This window comes from Leptonychotes weddellii, chromosome 4 (assembly GCF_054177405.1).
Source record: "Leptonychotes weddellii isolate Sample4059 chromosome 4, ASM5417740v2, whole genome shotgun sequence".
NCBI lineage: Eukaryota > Metazoa > Chordata > Mammalia > Carnivora > Phocidae > Leptonychotes > Leptonychotes weddellii.
The window spans coordinates 92295698-92308922 of NC_138372.1; the positions used below are offsets into that span (position 1 = coordinate 92295698).

The following is a 13225-nucleotide window of genomic DNA, read 5'->3' on the forward strand; positions in this document are numbered from 1 at the left end:
CATCATCACCACACACATCGGTTTCCCCGTTAACTGTGGGCTTCCCAGGTGTAAGCCGCCTCAGCAGACAGGATTAATTGCTAACATTTCGAGAGTCAGGCTCACATCAGTACCGGCTCTAATTTTCAAACTTCCAAATCCAGAGGTCTCTTCTCCTCTGATCTTGCCATTGTTTAAATTAATAAAGGGAAACCTCGCTAAAGTAGAGTCTGGAGGGTAGAAGGAGAGGCTCAAAGAGACAGCCCTGCTACTCAAGTCAATTAGAGGAAGCATTGTCAATTACAGACCCCAACAGGGAAAGATGTACATTGCATTTCCTGCAAGAAATCAACTACCCTGTAACTCAGCCAATGAGAAAGGGTCACCAGCCTAGACTTGGGACTTTTCTGCAGCTGACCTGCATTCAAAACAACCTCTGTCCACTTCCTTCTTCTTCTCCATCAAATACTGTTCCTCTCTTTTGTTTCTTGGATTTGCCTATGGTTTTGCCATAGCTTTCATGTCTCAAATTACAGTTCTCTACTTTTCCCAAATAAACCCATTTTGCTAGTAAAATAACTGACTTTCATTTTTAAGGTTAACACCATCAACACTGTAAAGTGCTTGGCATACATAACAGGGATTCAATAAATGACTGCAGAAATCCTGTTGAGACACTTTCCTTGGAAATTCTCTCCTTCCTGAGCATCCATGTTATTACACTGTCCCAGTCCTTCTCGGGATCACTTACCACTTTGTCTCCTCTTAACTCCTAAAACAAGTCAACCCCCAAGGTTCTTGTTTACATTTTCTTCTCTCTCACCTCTCAATCGCCCAGTCCTTCTCCCTAGTTTTAAATAAACACCTCTGTCCAGAGACCTCAGTAATTTGAACCTCTTGCCCCCAGCCCTGATATGCACTCCAGGTCCATGTTTCTAATGATGCACTAAGCATCACAACTGAGGAGCTTTAATACCCATCCTTGTCCTGATGTGCTGTCCTGCATGTCACATGGGACACAGGACAGGAGGCATCAACAACCTGGGTTCAAGTAGACGTTTACCACTTACAAGTAGACGTTTACCACTTACATGTCATTTGCCCCTAGGACAGTTACTTACCTCTCTGAAGCATAGTTTGCTCATCTATGCAATGAGAAAAACAAGTGACCTTCAACGGCCATTGTGAAGACTAAATGAGTTTCCATTTGTAAGGTAACCATTTGTAATTTCCAATTGTAATCTGACCTTCATCACACCAAAAACAGTAGTCCTTTTCCCCAATCTTTATTACAAATCAGCTCCTCACAGTGCCCATTTCTGTTAATGCCTCTCTGTCCTTACTCGAGGAGAGGCTCAAAACCCTTGAGTCAGACCCTTCGTCACCCCTTTCAATCAAATCAATTGCCCAGTGCTTCCTTTTACTTCTTTCCTTTTTCTGTGGCCACTATCACCGCCATAGACACTCCCACCAGTTACATGCACCTACACACCACTGCTGGATCCATCTTAAAACATAGTTGCCACTCCATTCATTTCTCCTGCTCCGAAACCTCTAATTGACTCTGCCAGAGTCTTCAAAGCAGCACAAACTCCAAGTCCTCAACAATGTAGCCCAAGACTCTCTTACCTCTCCCTGACCTCTCATCAGCTAACCCCAGGCAAAAGGGATTGCTTTATGCCCCCAGCAGAAGGTTCCTCCTCAGAGAGAACAGCATGATGCAGTCTCTCCTTTCCTTGAGGGAAGCAATACCTAGAGTGGTTGAAAGCTCAGATTCTGGAGCCACACCACTTGTACAAATCCAGCCTCTAGCTCTATAACCTTAAGCAAGTTGCTCAATCTCTTCTAGCCTTTGTTTTTCTCATCTACAAAATGGGTCACAACTGTATGTACTCTATAGGATTATTGTTAAGTGCTCAGAGAGGATTATTTTGTTTCACGTCGTATGACTCTTTAAGGTCCTTTTCCTTATCTTATGCTATCTGATATTAGTTTTTAAAATATAACCAGAGTTACAATAATTTGTATCTCCCTCCCACCTACCAACAGCCAGAGCTCCTGTTGGGCACATAATGATTTACTCACTTTGGTTATCCCACACATAATGAGCCCTCAAATATTTCTTGAAATGGATAGAATTAGGTGTACTTATTTCTCTCCCTCAGTCTCAAAAGGAAGAACTAACAAGACCAGGAAACATAGTGATCTGGCCAAGATCACATCAGGTAAGGCAGAGCCCTGGAAACAACCTAGCTCTCCTAACAGGATCCAGTAACCTGTCACCATCAAGAGCCAAGCATGCTTAATTATCCTGCTAAATAAGCAGACTTGATAGAAAGTGGTGATTAACTTCAGAAGTCAGACAGAATGTTCTCGAAAAAGAATCCTGCATCCCTTGGCCCAATGCCAGCACCCCTTGTTTGCATCCAATTGTCCCGCAGGAGTCCTTCCCCCCACTCCAAGATTTTAACACTCAGTTCAGCTCTGCAAAGAACAGAGGTGGCACAGAGCTGTGTTCGTGTTTATGGTGGGAAATGCCACTAGACTCTGCCAGTCTGACTGGACAGCTGCCTCTCTCTCACCCCTGGAGGAAAGACAGGACTAGAACTAACAAAAATTAAATGATAACTGAAAAAAGACATAACAACTTCAGAAGTTGCTTGGTTGGGGAGGGGGTCTGTGGGGAGGTACAACAGGAAGCACAATCAAATATAGGAAAAATTGATATTTAACACTGAAAGTGTCTACTCAGACCAAAGCTTATTCTCTGGCAGTTTTCAAGAGTTTTGTGTGTTTGGGTTTGGTTTTCTTACTACTATAGGAAGGTCATGCATGTCTTGATTTCTCTTCTCACCTACATGCAATCATCAGCCTAGAAACCCCTTTTCCTAAGGGTCCAGAATTAAGCTAGGATACACACATAGGCTCTTGAAGGAGTTTGTAAAAAGGGTACATGCTCTACAGAAAGTAGGAGACCAGAAATATTCACCAAACTACCAATTCAATCAATACACACAGTACCTAGTAGAGAGTAGGAAAACAGGAATTAAAGAGTTCCTATAGCAACTGCCCCCAAGCTAGTCCAGGCTGAGGCCACAGTCTGGTAGAATTCAACTGACATTTACTTTATTTAAAAAAAAAAAAAAAGTAGGGGAGCATTTCTTCAGGTTTGTTTCACATGTGATTTCTCATTTCTGGGGTAAGCTGGTTTTACATTAAAATAGATCTGGCACATATACACTCACCAAAAAGAAAAAAACAGAGGAAAAGTTCATATATATATATATATAAAAAAAATATCAAGAGAATGAGAAGACAAACCACAGACTGCGAGAAGATATTTGCAAACGACACATCTGATATAGGACTGTTACCCAAAATATACTAAGAACCCTTAACACTTAACAATAAGAAAATGAACTACTTGACTTAAAAAGGGGCAATAGATCTAAACAGACAGCTCACCAAAGATCTATAGATGGCAAATAAGCCCTGTAAAGAGATGTTCAACGAGATATGTCATTAGGGATCTACACATTAAAACAACAATATACCGGGGCGCCTGGGTGGCTCAGCTGGTTAAGCGACTGCCTTCAGCTCAGGTCATGATCCTGGTGTCCCGGGATCAAGTCCCGCATTGGGCTCCCTGCTCAGCGGGGGGTCTGCTTCTCCCTGACCCTCCCCCCTCTCATGCTCTATCTCATTCTCTCTCTCAAATAAATAAATAAATAATCTTAAAAAAAAAAACAAAAAACAACAATATACCACCACGCAGTTATCAGAATAGCAAAAAATTTAGAACACTGAGGACACCAAATGCTGGTGAGGATGCAGAGGAACAAGAACTCTCTCTTACTGCTGCTAAGAATGCAAAATGGGACAGCTGCTTCGGAAGACAGATTGGCAGTTTCTTACAAAACTAAGCATTTCATCCCATATAATCCAATATTCTCACTCCTTGGTATTTATACAATATACAAGTTACATTTATATAACTCATATGTAAATGAGTTAAAAACTTATATCCACACATAAAAACCTGCACATGGAGGTTTACAGCAGCTTGATGCATAATCACCAAAACTTGGAAGCAACCAAGATGTCCTTCAACAGATCAATGGACAAACTGCCGTACCTCCAGAAAACAGAATATTGTTCAGAGCTCATAAGAAATGAGCTATCAAGTCAGGACAAACCATGGGGGGGAACCTTAAATGTCTATTACTAAGTGAAAGAAGCCAATCTGAAAAGGTTACATACTCTGTGATTCCAACTATATGACCTTCTGGAAAAGGCAAACTACGGAGATGGTAAAAAGAACAGTGTTTGCCAGGAGTTAGAGGGGAGAGAAGGATGTTTTAGGGCAGTGTAACTATTCTGTTTGATACTAGGATGTCATTATACATTTATCAATACTCCTGTAATGTACAACCCCAAGATACACTGTGGACGTTGGGTGATGATGCGTCAATACAGTGTCATGGATTTTAACACACCACTCTGGTATGGGAGGTTGATAAAGGGGAAGGCTGTGCATTTGTAGGGGCAGGGGTCACACACTGGAACTCTCTGTACTTTGTGCCCAACCGTGCTGTGAACCTAAAACTGATCTAAAAATAAGGCTACCTTTTACAAAATTATATCTATTTCTCTGCTTACAGAATATATAAGCATGCACCCTTTGCCACACCTCACTGCAGAAAATTGGCAATGCCAATTTTCATATTAGGAAAAAATCAAAATGAAATGTTTTAAAATATAACACATTCATTCACCTAACAAAGTTAACAAACATTTACCATGTGCTACCCATTATTCTGGGTTCTGCTCTTTGGAAGTTACATTCTAATGAAATAATCTTAAAAATGCACTGCTTTTTTTTTTTTTTTAAGATTTTTAAAAATTTATTTGAGAAAGAAAGAGCACAAGCAGGGGGAGGGATAGAGAGAGAGGGAGAAGTAGGCTTCCCGCTGAGCGGGGAGCCCGACACGGGGCTCGATCCCAGGACCCTGGGATCATGACCTGAGCTGAAGGCAGACGCTTAACCCACTGAGCCACCCAGGTGTCCCAAAAATCCACTGCTCTTAAAACCACCTACTGCTACCAGAAATCACTGTCGATACCTGCCTGAGAGATTATCAAAAAAAGAGAAAAAAGACTAGGAAATACAAGGTTCCTAGGTATGTTGGGAGGGAAAAGTCAACAAATGGCAATGTGTTCTTCCAATAGTGCACCACCTGAGTGTTATCAAGCATCGAAGGTGCGCTAACCACTTGAATATACACAGCACTAAGATAAAAAGTGACACATTTCTTATTAATAAAACCCAGGAAGAATGGCTCCTGTTTTCTAACTTAACGATAAGATCCTAATGAAGTTCTCCGAAGACGATACATATCTAAAATGCCTCTCTGAATACAAGTAGGCCCTTTCCCCCAACTACACATATTTTAGCAGATTAAACCTGCACGTATAGGGCTATATAAGATGCACACTTTACCCTTCGCAGGAAGGGACACAAAGACTTGCACGTGGCCCTTCCACACACCTAGTTGGAACGCTGTTGCTAGCCTGGGGATACGCAGTGAATGACTTGCTGAACAAATGTAGGAATCCCAAGAACTATCCTATTTGCCTTTAAAATGACTCATGTGCTTAATAACAACCCCACGTCACACTGTGTTTATAGTTTATAGGCTTCCAAAGTGCTGTGTAGCCTTAAGGTCAGGGGAAAAGGTGGCAGTCAGCCTGGGGAGATGGATTCAATCTTGTGGTGGGTAAAAGCCTTTTCCACCCGAAGAGGAGAGGCCGCTAACCATTTTACCATCCCCATTAATACATGATGCAATAAAGCCCAAATCCATACGCCATCCAAGTGATGCTACTCTCCCAGAGGTAAAAATGGGATGAACTCTCTTCCTTCCTCACCCTAGCCTTACCTCCTGCCTCCCCCAACCATATCTGCAGAAGCAGGGAAACTTCTGATCTTCTCAGATGTGCAACAGAAGGCCCTTCCGACAAGATTATGGTAGAGGTGGGCAAGACATCAAGGGGGAAGTCACTGAAGCCAAGGCCCCACCCATACTACCCAATATCAATAAAACTGTTAGTCAAGCTCAAGCTCGTGAAACTCAGCAACACACAGGTCTGCTCTGGCGTATTTCCAGAAGGTTTTTTTTTAATTTTTAAATTGGGCATGGAGTCCAACATGCGGCTTGAACTCACAACCCTGAGATCAAGACCTGAGCTGAGATACCTGAGCTGAGATCAAGAGTTGAATGCTTAACTGACTGAGCCACCCAGGTGCCCAGAAGGTGCTTATTTCTTGTGGCAGTCACGTGAAAAGGATGAAAATTCACTAAGAAAATGATCCCTCTGACCTATCTCCCAAACTGTCAACATGCAAATGATGTTTCGTGTCTACATTTCTGCATTTTCAGTCATTACCAATTTATTGTCAACTCAACTCAGTTCCTGAAGGTCCACCGTACGCCAGGTTGTGTTCTGGACATACGGTCCCTGCCATGCACAGGGAATATGCAAATATTCCCACACAGTGTGGGGGCTTATTCCGGTTTGCTTTCATCAGGAAGACATTGAGCTCCAGGTATTTCAGACAATGCAAAAAATTAGAGAGACTGCATGTGACCCAGAGTGTCAGGAAAGGCAGCTTGGAAAGGGTAAGTCTTGGCCGGGAGGGAGGAACAGAAAGAATTCAGATAGGCTGGGAGAGAAAGGAAAAGGATTCCAGGCACACAGTTGTGTGTTCAAAGGTCTTATTAGGGGTTCTGAACCTGAGCTTTCTAACTGACGCCCATGGGAGTTTAAGGGCACAAGAATAATGAATTTATGAAAAACCAGTGCCTCTCAGAATGAGATCCACTAGGATGAATTTAAAAACCCAACGGTGTTCCTGGTAGGAAATTTGGAAAGTGAGGGATCTCAGAGGAAGAAGGAAGAGAGACCTAGCAATTTTCTCCCAGGGTAAGCAAAGATCCACCCATTCTGAACAGGATTGGGAGTCAACAGACCCAAATTCCAGGCTATCTCTAGATCAGAATCTGGGACTTAAAGCAAGTTTCTTAACTTCCCTCTGAGCCCCCATTTCCTCAGTTTTTGAATGGAGATAATAATATGTAAGTCATCAGATCAGGGCAATGTATGGAAATTACCCAGTTCAACAGTCGATACATAGATGTTCAATAAACCGTTAACTGTTGCTGTCATCACATAAAAAAGGAAGCATGAAAAGCTGTCCAGTTAGGTGAGGGACTCCAAGATGGCAGCATCTTTGTGGAAAATCTGAGAGTCTGCTCTGCCTTGCACTTTTATACACAACTAGTTTTAATCCTGGTAGACGGCTCGGGCTATAAAAAAAATCAAAGCAACATGACATGTCAGTGGCTTCACTGCAAAATACTAGGATGGCCTCTGCGGTGCTGCTTTCTAGAAAGCACATCTCACCTTCACAATTGAGAGGGAACGGTCACCTTCCTCAGTCCAGGAGCCAGGTGAGAAGTCACTAATCACCTACCTGGGATTAATCCATTCTAAACCCTGTCTATAAGAGTTTGAAAACGTAGGCTGGCAAAGAACCTATTCAATGAAGTTTAAACGAATGTCTTTGTACTAGACACTGTGATAGATCCTTTTAGGGCCTCTTAATCCAGGAGCACAAGGAAAAGCACCAGACAATCACACACCAGATGCTTTAGATTCACAATTGCAAGGAATCCTCACGGGTCTATGAGAAAGGCTTCATCCCTTTTTTTACAGAAAAGGAAAGAGATCAATTAAGACATATGCATTCTTTCACTCAATCCTCATTTACTCATGCATTTCAAACAAATATCTGTTCTGCACTGCTAGGTATAAAGCACCGGGTAGAGGGAGCCATCGCCTTCAAGGGGTTTACAGTCTGAAGTGCATAAAATTAACATCTAGCTATCACAAGACCAACCAGAGATGTGAGTCATCCAAAGCATACAAAGTACCATGGGGATGAGATGAATTCTGACTGGGAGGTCTGGGGAAGACTTCCAGAAGGGAACTACATCAGCCGGGCTAGGATTTGCAGAAACTAATCAGAGGCAGTGCAGGGATGCCTAACAAGCATGGAATTCAACCTGGTGGAGACACACTGGTGGAAGACTACCTGTGGCGTCTGGAAATGGGGAGTTGTTTGCTGCAAGAATGGGTAGGTATGGGCGCCTGGGTGGCTCAGATGGTTAAGCGACTGCCTTCGGCTCGGGTCATGATCCTGGAGTCCCGGGATCGAGTCCCGCATCGGGCTCCCTGCTCGGCAGGGAGTCTGCTTCTCCCTCTGACCCTCCTCCCTCTCATGCTCTCTGTCTCTCATTCTCTCTGTCTCAAATAAATAAATAAAATCTTTAAAAAAAAAAAAAAAAAAAAGAACGGGTAGGTATTCTGCGGTACCCTGGATCCAATGGAGGACTGAGGTAGGTGGGCACAAAACTGTGAAGGGTTTTGCATGCCAAACAAAGGAGGTACTTATACTGAGTACATTAACATTACATAGTGCGAAGAAACCTGTTGGGGGGGGGGGGCAAAAAAAGAAGGAAAAGAAGTCGGATCTTAGATACAAAGAAAAACCCACACACCACTGGCATAGCTTCAGGCTCCAGACCTCTTAAAACGGCACTGCAGTTTTGGGGAGGGAGGGTTCCACTCTCCATGAGCAGGCAGTATCTTTCTTGTCTTAATTTATCATCTTTATCATCAACTTTTGCCCTATCTCCTTCCCTTAACTGGATGCTAGAAATTAGGCAAACATGTAGATTCTGAGGAAACCCAAAGAGCTTTTCTAAGGGGGTGGGGGGAGGAAATGTGGTGCAACTCCTATCAGCCTTAGTCATACAACCTTCAGTGAGGTCAGCCCTACCACCTCACTCCAGCGGCATCAGCTGGTTTGCCTCAGTCTGATTTGTTTCCATATACCTCCTTAATCCCAGCGGTTTTTGAAGGCCATCAATGTTCTCCTTTGTGTGTAACCTAAAGGGTGGCCTGACTTCCCATTTCTGACTTTGCTTCACTCTGGTGCCATCTTATTCTCTTTGGGGCCCAGCTGGAATTCTGACATCAAATTCTCCCCCAACAACAACCTCCACCACACACACACACACACACACACACACACACAGCCCAAAATGTTCCAACTAGAAATCATCTTCCAAACTGACGGAACTCGGGGCGCCTGGGTGGCTCAGTCGGTTAAGTGGCTGCCTTCGGCTCGGGTCATGATCCCAGCGTCCTGGGATCGAGCCCCGCATCGGGCTCCCTGCTCAGCGGGGAGCCTGCTTCTCCCTCTCCCTCTGCCTGCCTCTCTGCGTACTTGTTCTCTCTCTCTCTCTGTCAAATAAATAAATAAATAAATCTTTAAAAACAAACAAACTGACAGAACTCTTCTCCTTTTTTTGCCATCCTCACGCCCTCAGCCTGGACAACTGGGTTTCCCCCTCCCCCTACCCCATTCTTACCTTACCTTCAGATGCTTCATCTCTCCTACAGAAATCAGTGTCAATAGTGTGTTTCTCCCTACAAACCATTTATACAAGGTGCAGGGCTCTGTGCCCTACCACATCCTCCTTACCATGAGCCTTGGATGCTCCTGCCTCACCACCCAAGTGCCATTTTTAAAGGTCCATTTGGCTCTTAAAATATATTCCACATTAACTAATATCCATATGTTGGCTTGTTAAGAGAAGGCGGTGACCATCTGGGTACAGCACTTAAAAAAAAAAAAAAAGACAGAGGAAGGGGAAAAAGGAGAAACAGAGGTCCAAGCGAGTTCAGATACAGCAGTAACACTTGGGCCGTGTTCAAAGTTGCCCACTCATCCATCACAGCTCCTCCAAGACTATTAACTTGCTAGCCAATATCTGACCGCCTTCACCACACCCTCAGTCCCCCAGGGAAGAGGATAAGGCCAGAGTGGATGCAGCGTATTCATGTCACCCCACAGGTAAAGGACAAATAGGTCCGCTATAAAGGCGGGGATACAACATGACCAAATTGAATCCAGCCTAGCGCTCATGTAGCAAGGGGTGGGTGATTCACTACTGGGGGGAGGGGGACAGTTAGGAAAAAGGAAAATCGTGGAAAGTCCCAGAGGAAGTGGTAACCCGATTCTCGAAGCCTGGCCAGAATGTACACTGGCCCTTAGGTACACTCAAGCGCCCCTCTTGCCGCTGCCCACCCCCAACCTCTTACTCGCCCTCTCCTCCCAACACGCGCCTCACCCCATGCCTCCACTCACAGCATTATCCTTGCGTGAACGGATCAGCTTTGCCCCGCTCGCTACCCATCCATCGGCATACATGGACATCTGGGGTTGGGAAGTCTACCAGAGCTCAACGGCCACCCTCCGGGGCGACGAGCTGCTGCCCATCTCCCCACCCACTCATCCTTATTGTGCCATTTGCCCAGTCTGATGGCAGCGCAAGCCGCTGATGTGAGTCGGCTAGAATGCAGCGGAGAGGGCAAAGGAAGAACACATTTCACAGGGACCCAAGATGACCCGCTGCCCCTCCTTGGAGTGCCCCACCCCCACCCCTCCAGCTTGGAGTCGGGGCTGGGGGAGCAGACAGACAAGGGGAGGGAAGCACACTCGGTCCCTGTCCGCAGCTGCACACAAAGCCTTTCACCTTCTCCTTGCCTTCCAAGCTCCTCCCTGGGCTTCGCTTTTCCGAGGGTCTCGGATGCCCCCTTCGGTGGTCGGCGGGACGGTCCCACCCGCTCTCGCCGCTCTGCCTCCTCCTCCCTCGCGTCTCAGTCGCCTCCTCCCCGCCCCTCGCCACAGACCCCGGAGGGAGCTCAGCCCCGGGCTCGGGGGCCGCAAGAGCTCCCCACGCGCGCGGGGCCCCTGCGCCCCCGGGGAGCGGACAGCGGTCCAGCGTGCGCCGCACAACTTCGCCCAGCCGCTCCGCCACCCGCTCCCAGGCGCACAGCCCATCCCCGCAGCTGTCGGGTCGGGTCCCGAGCAACCCCAGCCCCAGGCGGTCGTGAGCCCAGCCGCAGCCACGCTCCTACCTGCGCGGCGGCGAGGAGCGAGGGCAGCGCGCGCCCCGGCCGGAGCCCCGCGCCGCGGCGCGTCTGCCCGTGTGCGGCGGCGACGGCGGCTGCAACGGCCGCGGGCTGGCTGGCAGACTGGCTGGCTGCCCGGCTGACTCCTCACTGGGGCTTCCTGTAGGGCTGGACAAAGGACATTTCCTGGGAGGAGCAGGGGAATGTTCCCAGCATGCCTCGATTTGTAGTTCCTGGGAACTTCCTGCCACCACGGCAGCGGGCGCCCGGCAGGCCGCCCCGGCCGGACCCGGACCCGCCACGCGAGGACACGCGCTCGCTCCTTCCCTCGGCGCTCTGGGGCTGGAAGCTGCGGGGGCGTCGCGCCCTGGGCCCCGCCCCGCGGCCCCAGCAGAGCGCTGCTCCGCGCGTCCGGGTCCGCGCTCCCCGTGAACGCGGCCGCCCCCGCCAGCTGGTGACCTGCCGCTGAGCCGTCGCGGGGTGCGGGAGGACTCTGCGGTGGGAGCGGCCTTTTCTTCAGAGAGGGGGAAGTTTGGGGTGGGTTCGCTTTGAGTTGACTTGTTTTTTCAATAGATTTTCTTTTTCTTTTTCCTTGTCTTTTTTAAACCGCCGGAATCCTGCTGGGGGCGGATTAAAGAACTTGACTGCTCACCAGGAATTCAGGTTCCTTAAGATCTTGGCGCTTCATCCTTAACACCATAAGAGCTGATTGTTTCCAGATCCTGACCCGGTGACATTGCTCTCTCGGATGTTGGCCTTGTCCCAGGCATCTTTTCAAGAAAAGTAATTAAATTAAGCGATTGAAAACAAATTACATGAATTAACTCCAAGACACGTAAAAAAAAAAAAAAAAAAAACACAAGCCCTGTGCTGCTGACTTAGGAGCATGCTGGAATTTCTGCTTCTCTTTCTCTCGTTCACCTTTGGGATTCGGTTTCGTCAGCCCTACAAACAGGCGCAATGGCCACTGTATGGCCTTCTGTATCGGGGGTTTAGGGACGGAGGGCACTGACTGTAAGAGAGAACTCCACTTCCAGCCCAGCCTATCAAGAGTCTTCAACATCCTCCACAAATTCCTGTCTAATTCTGGAACTGCATATCCAGGACCCTCATGGGAAAAATCAAGGAAGGGCCACATGGAGACTTAATGACGAAAAGCAGTGCTCTCTCCTAAGGAGGGTGATCAGAATGTAATGGACGGTGCTAGGAAAGGAAGAATTCCAGCCTGCTCCAAAATGTGTTTGAAAAGTAATCAGAGAGAAGATCATAATGACCCTGCCTAGCCACTTGGCCTCTCTCATTCCAAATGCACATGAATTAGAACAAATGCATGAGGGATTCAGTGTGCATTTAAGAAAAGTGCATCCACTTTGCTGCTGTAGTTCTTTGTCTCGAGATACTTAACCACAGGGATAAGATGGGCTGGATCCATTTAAGGTGTAGCAATGGTGAAAAGTGTGCAGATATGATTACCTACCTCCCCAAAGTTCTTGCTGTATGTCACCCTGTTGACTGTCCACCTAAATTAATTGTGCTGTGATCCTTGCATTTGCCAGACCCTACAAATTACTGCTTCCTAAGGGTTTGCAGTCTGGTAACGTTCTAGTGAAACTGCCCCCTCCACCACCACCAAGAAAAAAAAAAGATAATTGATGATCATTTGGCAAATCCAGCGACCTCTTGTAGTGTTCAGTTTGAAAAGATGAAACACTTGCTGTAGCATTTAACATTGCCTGCTACGCCCTCAGCGAAGCTATTTTCTGCCTTCCTTCTAATATAGCACACTCTCCTCATTCTCCTCCTACATTTCTAAGTTAGCTCAAGATACCTAAAATTTCACTCGTCTCCATCCCATACCAAACCTGTCTCTCTCTTTGTTGCCAACCCAGATTAACTGATGACTTCAGTAAAGATCTATTTAACACTTACTACATGTTAGTCACCATGCCCAGAGTAGACATATGTTAACATTCCACTGTAAGACATTTACTGAGTAAGCTCTGTCTTAACCCTCAAGAAGTTCATACTCCTGGGCTCCATGCTGGGTGTGGAGCCTACTTAAAAAAAAAAAAAAAGTTTATACTCCAGCTGACATCACACAGACAATGACCACATAATATTTAAGTGCTATAACAGAGCCATACACAGAAGTTTGTGTTCTCAAGATGGTAGTGCTCTTTCCGTAAACTCTTTTGTCCCAGCA

The 13225-nt window shown here is 46.4% G+C and overlaps 1 protein-coding gene across 1 annotated transcript in view; it reads right to left on the reverse strand.

Moving 5' to 3' along the window:
* The window catches only part of ZNF697 (zinc finger protein 697), a 29800-nt gene extending 18357 nt beyond the window's left edge, over positions 1-11443 (reverse strand). Inside the window, exon 1 of the mRNA XM_081815796.1 lies at positions 11029-11443. The gene's annotated coding sequence lies outside the window, so the exon portion shown is untranslated. The remainder of the gene's footprint in view (positions 1-11028) is intronic.
* Positions 11444-13225: the final 1782 nt, after the last annotated feature.